Genomic DNA, 12,400 nt, shown 5'->3' with positions numbered 1-12,400 from the left:
GAAAAAAAGGAGATTGGTCAAACATTGTATCATAGGCTTATCACAAAATGAACACCGTATGGTCTGAATAACCACACACAGAGAAATATCCTGGTGCAGTTGTAACCCTCACAAACTAGAGAGGACCTAAAAGAATATTGCAACTACTGATACCCACTGCTACTTTCCATAGTCCTAAAATCCATACCTGCACTTTGGCAGCATGAAGTGGAGCAATCTGAACATCCAAACAGCAGCATTCCAGCTCCTACACACACTTTTCCAGTCAGATGCACAACTACAAGGGTTTTCACCAATTTCACTACAAATTTCAGCCACAGTGTGGAGGCTGGTTCTCACAGGCCATGGCAAATAGCTAACAAAAACATCTTGCAGCTCTTCTTATCTCTTATTTCTGTTACATATGGGATGTTATGGGGTCAGCAGAGCCAAAAGAATCATTTGTTATCGAAACATTTTTAACAAAAGTGCTGCCTTCAGTTGAATGAGCTCATATAAGCTTTAACAAAAATAACACACAATTTTTTCCAAAATATTGAAACACCCATTGTTGGATACCCAAAAAATTGTCAAGTATGATTTCTTATTAATTATATAATAACTTCTCTTTATCTTTCTGTAACAACACTCAATACACAAAATCAAAAGTACCTAGTAATATTACTAAAACACAAACACAGGACAAAAGCCAACTCTTACATTAAACATTACTCAAATTGCTAAAAGCAGGTTTTATTCAATAGTGAGAAATTGCAGTCTGGTCTTTCATAGACTCGGACACTGAATACATGAATGTTTCTGCTCTAAGTTGTAAGTTATTTATGCAAAAAAAACCCATGATGAGACTCCATGTATTGTTTTTTGTTGGGGGTTTTTTGTGGAAGTCTTATTACAGTAGAGAACTGCTTCACTTGGATTATATGATAAGGTTTTTAAAGTAACATTTTCTAATTTGAAACAAGCAATTCAGCTCACAGGTTTACAAGAGACTGAACATAATAGCCATCACATCACTTAACTCAGGTTGAGAAGTCATTCTGTGTTTGATGATAGTGCATTCTCTTTAGCTCTTCAGAACAAAAGTCAGCCATCTGTTTAGGCAATATGGCATGCTCCCCACTTGACTTGCACCCTTTCCACAGTATCCATATTTGGGGCTTTTATGATTTCATAAATTCAATTAAGCAGTATTACCTGTTGAAGCCACTATGTCACTACACTACACATGCTTATTCTGCAACCTATGAGAAAAAAGAAATCCAGCTAAACTGCTCTCCCATCCAAAAGCAGATGTAGCCCAGCAATAGTAGGAAATTACTTGATAATAAGATCTTGTGCATCACAAACCATGGTGCATGTGAGTCAGTCAGGAAGCCACAGCAGACAATATAGCATTTCACCAATACCAGTATAACAACAGAAGCCCTCAGGAATGCCAGCTGCATGGTGATCTGAGGTCTGGAGATGCACAAACACTTGAATCAGCCCATGTAACTTGCAGCAGAGTGCCTGGGGTGGGAGAGGGGCAGAGGGCTCACAGCAGAACCAGCAAAGGAGAGGCAGCTGAGAGAGTCCATTTACCACCAAGATCCCAGATCAGTTTTGACACAGGCTCAGAATCACTTTTCTCTCCCAAAAATATGAGACTGACAGTCAATGATTTTCCCCAATTCTCACAGGGTTTCTATAGTTATTTGACATCCAATATTTAACATCAAATATAAGGCAAAGGAGGAAAAGCCTTCAGAGTCTGGCTCGAAAGCCTCACAAGACTGCTAATTTCTGAGAGAAAGGTGCTGTGAAAAAAAGGCAGAGACCAACACAGTCACAGGATCCAACTTCATTTCTAAAAATACTAGTGATTTTGTTCTTCACAACTCTCTATACAGAAGCTGTTGGGCACCATCTTTAAGTATCAGGCTTCATTTATATGACCCAAATGAGCCATCCCAAAACTGAGTAACTCATAATCCTTTTGACCTAGATTTTAACAAAATCTGAAGCGAGAGTGATTAAAAGTCATAAGAAATTAGGTCTTCATGAAATTTTTACTGTAAGGCATTGGGGTAAAAGGGAGAACAAGAGACATTAAGCTGCATTTCCCGCTTTGATAATGCAGAAAATTCCACAGGAAACATCTTACTTGTGGGACAATAACAAATAAACTCTTTGATTTAATATTGCCTGCTACACAAGTTGCACAACTGTACTCATATCCTGTTAAAGTTTTCTTCCAATACATGATTCAGTATAGCCAGAAAAAAATAACCACCGTCATATTGCAAATTTAGTCCTTATTTACAAAGTAGTTGCACCAACTTTCTCAGCTATTTCATAAGTATGTCAACACTATCTGAGGTGAGTTGACACAAATAACAGCAGCAAATGCACAAGCTGCTGTGGGTTACTACTGATGAGACAACTCCAAAGGACTCAGTTACTTGAGAGCACTTTCCTCTCAAACAGCACTACTGGGGTGCCCCCAAGAGAATGTCCAGTCACAGCACCCAGAAAACACCATCATACTCAGCTCAGACCAGGAGATACCACCTGTTTATCACTGACTTACAGGAGACACGGTGGTCCCACATTAAAGACTCTTAATTTAGCTCTACACCACCAGCCAAGTCTGTGTCTGTGTGCAGGGGTTAACCTCAGGCAGTGGAATTTATTACTGGGGTCACCCTTTGTAGGGTTAAGGGGGGTGCATTAATGACAGGCAGAAGAGATTAGGCACAGCAACATCAGAAGCCTTGATCAGAAGGCTAGAGTTTAGAGTTTATTTTCAGTTACAGCTTTGCTTTTTATATATTCTTGTATCCAGTATGTTAAGACACTATTGGTTAGTCAGTTCACTAACATACATGGAAAAATTTTACTGGTTACAAGGTATGCCACATTCTACAGGTTCTGCTCCTTAGGGGTGTACTCCAAACTGCTTTCCTTCAAGGATACACTCTGAACTGCTCTATAGCAATCTCTTCATCAATTACCTCGGACAACAGAGGGTTCACAAACACACCGTGACCCCCTACAATTTATCATTCTCCTAAAGCAAAAGAAGAAAAGACTTTAAGACATCTTCAGCACTTGTTCTTTATCAGCACTCACTGTTACTACTTTTTTTAATTACAGTTGTGGGGTTTTCCTTCAAAGATAAGGGAAAACAGAAGTAATAATTGAGTATGAGTTTATAATTGAAGCTGAGTCAACATCCTTGGTTAAGGAAGAGAAACAGGCTCTGATAGAACAGGAAAATGTTCTCTGCTATGAGTGAACTGCTCTTTCAAACTGCTCTCTTCAGTGACTATGATTATCATTCTACACCACCCTGACACTTTAGATATTTACCTACAGCTAGAAGTTTGATTCCTTCCTGTTTTTTTCTTTTTTCTTTTTTTCTTTCTGGAAAGCACTTGTATGCAGTGCAGCAAGAAAGGCAGCTAGTAAGTCTATGGAGTATTTAAAAATGCCCATTAACAATGTCCATAATGTCCTAACTGTTCATATATTGTATCTGGACTTTTCTTTATGCATGGCTGGCAATGTGTCCAGGTAGCCAAAAAGGCCAGTGGCATCCAGGCTTGTATCAGAAATAGCGCTATACTCAGCACTGGTGAGACCACACCTTGAGCTTTGGGCCCCTCACTGCAAGAAAGACATTGAGGTGCTGGAGCACGTCCAGAGAAGAGCAATGAAGCTGGTGAAGGGTCCGGAACACAAGTCTCATGAGGAGCGGCTGAGGGATCTGGGGTTGTTTATCCTGGAGAAAAGGAGGCTCAAAGGGGACCTTATCACTCTCTTCAAATGCCTGAAAAGAGGTTGTAACAAGGTGGGGGTCAGTCTTTTCTTCCAAGTAACAAGCAACAAAGAAAGATGAAATGGCCTCAAGTTGCTCCAGGGCAGGTTTAGAATGGATGTGAGGAAAAAACTTCCACTGAAAGGATTGTCAAGCACTGGAACAGATAGCCAGAGAAGTGGGTTGAGTAACTATCCCTGGAGGTATTTTTAAAGACATGGTGCTTAGGGACATGGTTTAGTGGTGAACTTGGAAGAGTTACCCTAAGGGTTGAATTGCATGTTCTTAAAGAGTCTTTTCCATCCTAAATGATTATAGTTTTCTACAGGGTCTTTAGTCAGCTGACCTTGCAAGCAAGACTCTGAATCTAGTAGTAGTATTCAGGCAGGCCTAACACTTGAACTCCACCATGATTGGTCATTGTCTCCAGCAGAGAAATTAGGGCTTGGAACATTTCAACTGTCAGAGATAAATCCTAACAAAAATTAAGCATTAGGCAAAGCTTAGTCTATGGTCTATGGAATTGGTACTCTTATCTAACTTTACAAATAAATGAAGTAAAAGGATACATGAACATAAATATAATTAAGTGATGCGTTGCACTGTGGATGGGTTGACTCCAGATCTACACAACTGCTCACTCACTCCTCCCAGAAGTAGTATGGGTGAGAGAATACAAAGAGTAAAATCATGAAAATTCCTGGGCTGAAATAAAAACAATTTAATCAATGAAGGAAAGAGGAAGAGAAACAAGTGATGAAAAGGCAAACACTTACCATCTCTGGAGCCAGCTCTTCATCCTGGAAAGTGGTCAAGCAATGCAAAAGGACAATGCCCTACTTGGAAATCTATCAGTAGTGGGCTGAGAGGGGGCCTAGGTGCTGGTTTTGGTATTAAATTATGCAAAAACCGGTCTGGCTCATTAACCTCAAATCGACATGCTGGTAGTGAGGCAGATTTGGCAGATAAGCTGCTAGGCTGACCTGGAAACAGGTGACTGACAGTCAATCACTTTATATTAGAAAAGTTCAGTTCACTCTCATAGGATCTGACTCTTCTAGTATACTCTTCTATGAGTGTGTGGAGATTCTCCCTTGAAGTGGGGCACCCCTGCAAGGATACCCCTTGAGGTCAAGAGAAAAAATCTGCCCACAAGCATTGGTATGGCAACATCAACTCTCTACTTAAAAGTTGTTTCTTTTTGCTAACTTTAATATAATTGCTTTAATATAATTGTTTTGATATAGTGCACTATACTGTACACTACTAGTAGTTCTTAGCTTTTACATTGTGTCGTAAATAATTCTGATTAAGACCTCTTGTCTGATCATTTGTCATAACAAATAATTCATTTTATATAAATATCCCCAGTTTGCCAGTTTTAACACTGTGGCACAAAGCTATACTTTAAACCATTAACAAAGTCTGGGCCTAAGATTGGATCCAGCGACATCCAGGCTCCTCTCTGAGAAGTTTAGAAAGCAAGGGGGTCCTCTCTGCACATCATGTCTCAGCGGAAGGGCTTCTCTAATAAATTTTATCTAAAGCCCCACTCTCACCCGTAACAATCTCCCACAAGCAGAGTGGTGTCCAGCAGTCTCAGAGCAACAACTACCTTGGAATGCTCCACTCCCAAGCAAAGACAGACCTGAAGACCAGAGAGTATCTTGACACACTTGAAGAGTCAGGTTATCCATTGAACTTGAGAACAGATGGTTCCCAATATTGAAGAATTTTCCAGGTGACATCAGCTGGAGCAACCCAGATAAGATCTATGTAAGATATCTAAAAAAGAAAACTGCTCTGAAGTAATAAACATCAATAATGTTTTGGCTTGCTAAAACCAACCATAGCTATCCATTGAAAAATAGAGAAAAATACAGTTTTAGACTAGAGAAGTGTTTTATCCACATTTGCAGTGAAATGATATATCACATCCCCCAAACATTTCCACTTTAGGTGACAACGAAGAAAATACATCACTCAGGAAGATTCAAGCGTTACAGTACTGATTTCAGTATCTTCCATTCATAGGTAGACCAGCTTCCCTGTCATGGCCATTCAAAGGCCATGCAAAAAGCCTGCAGTATCTGGTTATTCTAGATATTGTACTTACAAGAAATAGTTTGTCAAAATTATCCTTACAGTGCATCATATTCATCTCCTTAGACAAAGAGCAGCTGCCAGTGAGAGGTATCACTCCTTAAGTCCACACATGCCCAACAAAATCAAAAGGACAAGAAGATTCTCATGCTTATGTCTTTCAGGAGCAGGGAGTGATGGTTGTGGATGAAATATATAGCAACTTTAAGGCAGAGTTGTCTTCTGCTGGTATCAGTTGATCAGGGAGCAAGTCCAGCTGTCAGTCAGGAAAGCAGACACTCACCAGCTGAGTATTCAGATGTTGGTCTGTATCTATCTTCTTTGTGCAAGAGATTTCAGCCCTCCAGATACAGGGAGACAGGAATGTCTGTCTCCATCACTGTCCTTTTACCCCATCCTAGAATTTTTCCTTGGAGTGAAAAAGAGGCTTTGACTTATTAGACCCATTTAAATTTACCACTGGAATAGGTGCCATAAAAGGAGGACTTACAGAAAAAAAATTCAGATACTCAGCTAGACTCTGGCAGTCTAAAAATTCTCCCTTGCAAAAAACATAAAAGCCATGGAGAATTTCCAAACTATCACAGTTTTTCCCATGATTCCACTAAACAAGTGTTTAGTATATTCCTGTGGGGTCATAACAGATAATGACATTTTACCTTTTCTATGGAATTTAAAGAGTGACACACTACACTAATGAACTCATCCAATTATGAAAGTGCCTGTTTTCTTCATTCGTTAAAAGATTATCACACTTCAGGTCCCAGATCCACCAGAATTTACTTAATGAAGTCACACTGTAAAATCTCATTAACTGTATTTTTGTTTTTAGTATTTCTTGGAAGTGCAAACCTCTGCCTCTTTGATCCCTGAATGTTTCAGTTTTACAGAACTGAAGGAGACTAAAAATTGTGTTGTTCATAGGAGGAGCATCTCAATTAGACGCTTTGGACATGCAGAAGTGTCAGACCTCCAAGCCAAAAGCAGGATCTCCAGGATGGTGTCGTGGGTGAAGCTGAGGTGCAGGTACCCAGATGTGGTACTCTCCACTGACACAGTGCCACCTAAGGGCTGAGAGTAGGAAGAGCACACAGAAACAGGGATTTACATCAGCCTCAGAAATCCTAGTGAATTACTTAAATAATTCATGAGATAATTTCATGATCATTAGTCTGGAAAAAACTGAAAATCAGTGGATCCACCAGCATTTTGGAATGGTAACCATGATGCCTTGAGAGACCACAGAACACAGGAGTCCGAGCCAAGTTAGTATATTAGATAACACAAAAAGGGAAGGTCCTTTGATCTCCAGGCCTAAGACCTTCAGGAATACATATCAACGCATGTGCCCCGAACCCTGGTTTTATGGTTTTTATAATAATCTCCATCTAATCCCTGTTCACCTTTCCCTCGGTCCTGCCCCCAGCACACCCCGTACACAATTTGAGTCTGGGGGTGTCTGAGACCCTCTGGTCATCATCCTTCATCTTCCTCATATCACACAGGGATTCTTGGAGGCCTTCCAGTGTTCTGGCTTCGAGGTCAGTGTGCCCATGCTTATGTCCCATGGAGCAGGCTTTGAGGTGTTATTCAGCCCTCTGCCTTGAAAAGAGGTCAAAACAGCTGAAGGAATTTTGAGGGATTGATCTGGGGTAGGGGTTGGTATGCACAAACATTGAACTTAAGCTGCTAGAAATACTAACACACTAAAATCTACATTTTACTACAATTACTATTATTTCTAAAATCTATCAAAATCAAAATATTAAAAAATAAAAAAACACTTAGATATCAACCAAATAATAAATAGCCCACAAGACCCATAGATAACATAGACAGCAAAGAGAGCTCACTTCCATTTCCTGATGTGTACTGTGAACTCCACAGGGACCTCCAGGTATCACAGAATCCTAGAATGACTTGGGTTGAACCAGAACATGTTTTTCTGATTTTTGCCCCCCCTCATTTCTTCCTGACACACTGTTTTAATACTGTTGACACATTAAAAATGAACTTATGGTGTAATATTTTCCTCAAAGCATCAGATGCATCTTTATGCAGATTCCAGTAATAGTTCCACAGTAAACTCCAAAGTGAAATTTGCAGATAAAACATGCTTAAACTTGCCATGTTTCACAATGGAGTAATGAATGTAGCTGTCCAAAATCCATTTTCTAGCACACCTCATTACAAAACACATGTTAACTTCTGCACGCAGAGCATTCATGAAAAATACAGTCCCATCTACTCTGAAGCTACTTCCCTGCCAAGCTTCTTTTCAACTCGTCTTTTCAACTTTGCCAGTTTTCTAACAGGAAAAACCAACCAACCAACCAACCAACCATCAATCACACACACACACACATACACACAAAGTTGAGTTGGGAAATAATCAGCAAAAAAACCAGTAGTGCAGCTCTATTGCTCTACTACATTATTGGTTCTGTGGTGGAATGCAAAATTATCCCCACACCCTACATTTAAATGTGGATATGCCTGCAATGAGTCTACTGACTGACTAGGGCATAACAGTGCTACAGCTGTACAGTGGTTGCACTACAGTTTAGATTTAGATGCAGGTAGCCCCTTTCCAATAAGAACCCTCACACTGGAGATGGAAAAGGATGTATAGCAAAGGTACAAAGACTGGTTAACCTCACAGCAATACTGCAGACACCTGCTTTAATTTCTACTTGTTACAAAGCAAAAGGAGATGCTCGTGATGGTCAAATTGGGCAGGGACAGTAACCTTAATTATAAAGATAATTTTTCCCCTACTGTGGTTATGTAATGATTTGTTTGTTTGTTTTAGAACTGAAGGTTGCATATAAAATTTAGTTACCTATACTATTGCAGGACTTTTATTTTTTTAAGAGAAAATAATTTGAATTTTTGTCCATAATTTTCTGATCAGCTTTTAGTCTCCTCTGAATTATCATACCTAGTTAATCAAGCTTTGCAGCTTTATGTGTTTACCCCTAAGGTAAAATCAGCCTGATACTTACATCAGCCCTCTTGGTTGAAAACACATGAGGCATGAATCAGTCTCTCTGGAATTCTTAACACAACTTCTGGTTTGTAAGACATCACACAACTCTTAGCAGACCTGAGCTGACTTAACTGTGATGGTCAGCAACCCAATAAACAATTCAGAAAGAAAAAAAAATAAAATAAAATAAACCACAAACAAACAGGAAAAAAAAAGAAAAGAAAACCAAGAACCATAACTAAACACGACACATGCAGTCAAGCTTAATTGCAATCATGGATAAAAAATTGCAATACTCAAAATCACAGGTACAATTACACACCCACACAGAACTATGACAATGTTTGCAGTTAATAATTTACAAAACTTAGAATTTGTAACAGAATGTTTCTTAAGTCTGTCCAGTATTGCTAACCCCAATTCAATGGCCCTGAAATTGAAAGGTCCTTCTGTCACTTTTCTAACAGGAAGTTATGCAGGAAGTACTCTAGTAACAAATATAATTTTATGGCATACCTGCTAAATACAGCAGTCTACTCTTGCAACAGGCTCATGAAGTTACTGTTCCTATAGTTCAAGGTCTTTTCTTATGACGTTTTAAGATTATAAATGCAGCTGGTGATGCCTTGTTGAGGAGTGGATGGAGAATCATCATTGTCATCTAAGAGGGCACTACTCCCTTTAATGCATTTGAAAAAAGTGACGGATATGAAAAAACATGAAAGTATTTGTGTCAGTGCTAAAAGCACAGGCTGTTCTCCAGTTCCTGCAGTAGTTTTTATTTTAAGGATAAAACACTAGATGTTCCCATTGCTTATATAGAGCAGAGGGAGAAATCAGCATTGCTCTTCCTACCAGCTGTTGAGCTCTGATCACAAAGAGATGGGCAAACACTTTGCTCATTTTCTTGGGTAATCATAGTTGATGAGATCAGAGACTGAACTACCTGGTTAATTCCCTTAGTTCAAATTAAAACAAAAAAGTTTTTATAAACTCCATTTAAAATGGTTCTGCTGTAGGGACAATTAAAGTGAGGTGATAGTGATTTGAGTCTGAGTCAATTGAATTCATTGGCACAAATACCCACTCTTACTAACATAGTAAAAACCACAGTTCTTGACCTTGAAAGCTTTGTCACTTTCAATTTCTCAGTGGAAGTGGGGTTTCCACATTTTTAAGGCTCCTTAGGAAGTAACTGGTATCTTGCACATCCTCCCCTCGATCCAATGGCCTGTAGTAAACTGCAACTGTGAGGTCTTTTTCTTGGCTCAGCCTCTAATTTTCATCCACAAGATCTCAACCTGGCTGTCTCTATTTTTCGAAGACAGTTTTATGCAATCAAACTATTTTTTACATGTTTAAGGACTGCATGAAGAAATTCCATGAACTATATATACTAACTCGTGATGTTTTCAAATGGATCATGCCTTTGTTCCTCCCTTACTCTTTGGAAGCTCATTATCCTAAGAATGGCTGCCAAACCTTATTTTCCTGCATGTCATCACATGTGGTTTCCTATAAAATAAGCAGCAGTTTAGTACTCCATCTTTCTTTAAGTACTAACTTCCTGCCATATTTTGTTAGGGTTTTCACAGCTTTACTGATATATAGATAGAGATTTTCCTTGTTCTTTTCTTGTTCTCCATACTTCAGAAATTTATTGGTTTATGGCAGACTACAAAAATGTCTTTTACCTGAAACAAAGGAAAAAACAGAGTCTCAGATGTCTCGCTCCATAAAGCAATTTATTCATGGCTCAGTAACACCAAAACAGCCTGAGCTGGTGCCTCCAAGGAGGGACCTTGAAAGGACACCCTGGGCTTTTTTATACTCTTACAAGGTAAGTGCACAAAAGCCTTGGCTCCTCCTGCTTACCCCTCGGTTCCTGCTGTCTCTGAGTGCCTGGTCATGTGACTGGGCCAGACGCCATTGTGCCATTTGTCATGCAAAGTATCAATGCCAGGGCACAGCCTCTTGCCTCAAGCCCCCAGAGCTCAGCCTGCAGCTCCACACTGAGCTACCAGCACGGAATATATTCCTCAACACCACAAACACCAATCAATACAATATTTGTTGCAGGGGTTTTTTTCCTCCATTATCCAACAATCTTCCAAAGTATGTGCCTGTGTACATCTATAAAGACATTCAATTGTGGAATACAGAAATTCTTCTATGATAAGTTGTTTTATGAAAGATGAAATTCCCAAAGAGTATTTCAATGAACCCTGCATTTAATATAAAAAAAGACTGAAAGAGTTGCATCAAATCTACCAGGTGCAGACAGTGACAGAATAATCAAGAAAAGTTATATAAACCTCCCTTTCCCTAAATTACCACAAAGCAGAGCCACAAAACATTTCCCAAATCCTCATAATAAATGTTGTCTGTCTAAAACCAAAAGTCCGAACAACAATATAGTAAAGACTACATCAAGGGCATCACTTCATGTTCTATACCCTGGTAAAAGAAAATTTGGCAAGTAAAATTCCATAATGCTCCAAAGTAGTTCATGTCCTGCGAGGGATGTTCATGGGATGCCATGCTGATTTCTCCTTAATAACTATGTTTGAATTAAAATGCAATGAGAAAAGACACATTCCTCCTAAAAGACAAGAAGCACCTTAACAAGACGGAAGAACATACAGTGAATGCACAGACTGAAGGACAACGCTACTGCCACAAGGTGGAGTTTCAAATGAGGTGGCTACTTAAACATAACTCCAGGAAATTAACTATTAGGACCCTATATCTTGTTCCAACAAAGAAGCACTGCCACTGTGGAAAACCTTATAGAGAAGCTGTGCCTCCAATGTACATGTACATTTGAGTAGAAATTTTGGAGAAAAACATTCCACCTTCCCATCTCTTAGGTAGTATCTAAATACCTGTATCTCCACAGTATGCAAACATCTCCAAGTAGGAAAGAACCCCGAAAACAAAAACATACAAATAAATCAAACCATGCAGTTCAACTCAGATTCACATCAGGAAAAAAAAGAAGAAAAAAAAAGTTATGAGGAACAAAGGAAGTACTACTTTACTACAAACAAACATCCAAAGACATGTCAGACTGAAAGGCATCTGAAACAAGAATACTTGTAATCTTATGCGGAAAAAATACAGAGAAGTCACTCAGCAAATATGACAGATGTCCAAATTCTATAGAGGCAGTAGCCATTCAGCACCAATTACAAAGAAAAATTATAATATTAGGTTGCTGTTTCTCTTATTCCAGCTTAAGTAAATAAGTGCTAAGGACATAAAGGATACAAGACTCACAATGAAAAGATTACTTTCTACTGCTGTGTAACACCAGCCTGACATGGACTCGGTGATTCATCATCCCACTGTCAGGTATCCTGATGCAATAAAAGAAACTATGCAATATAGTATTACATTGACTTTGTTGCTTACATTTTATTGAACTAAGTAAAACCATATTTAGCCAAATATTTATAAGAAAAACTGTGAAAAGCATGTGAGAAAAATTAGTGTTTATTAAAAGAGAA

Source organism: Pithys albifrons, chromosome 6, assembly GCF_047495875.1.
Source record: "Pithys albifrons albifrons isolate INPA30051 chromosome 6, PitAlb_v1, whole genome shotgun sequence".
Classification (NCBI taxonomy): domain Eukaryota; kingdom Metazoa; phylum Chordata; class Aves; order Passeriformes; family Thamnophilidae; genus Pithys; species Pithys albifrons.
Note: the sequence above shows the minus strand (reverse complement) of the source record.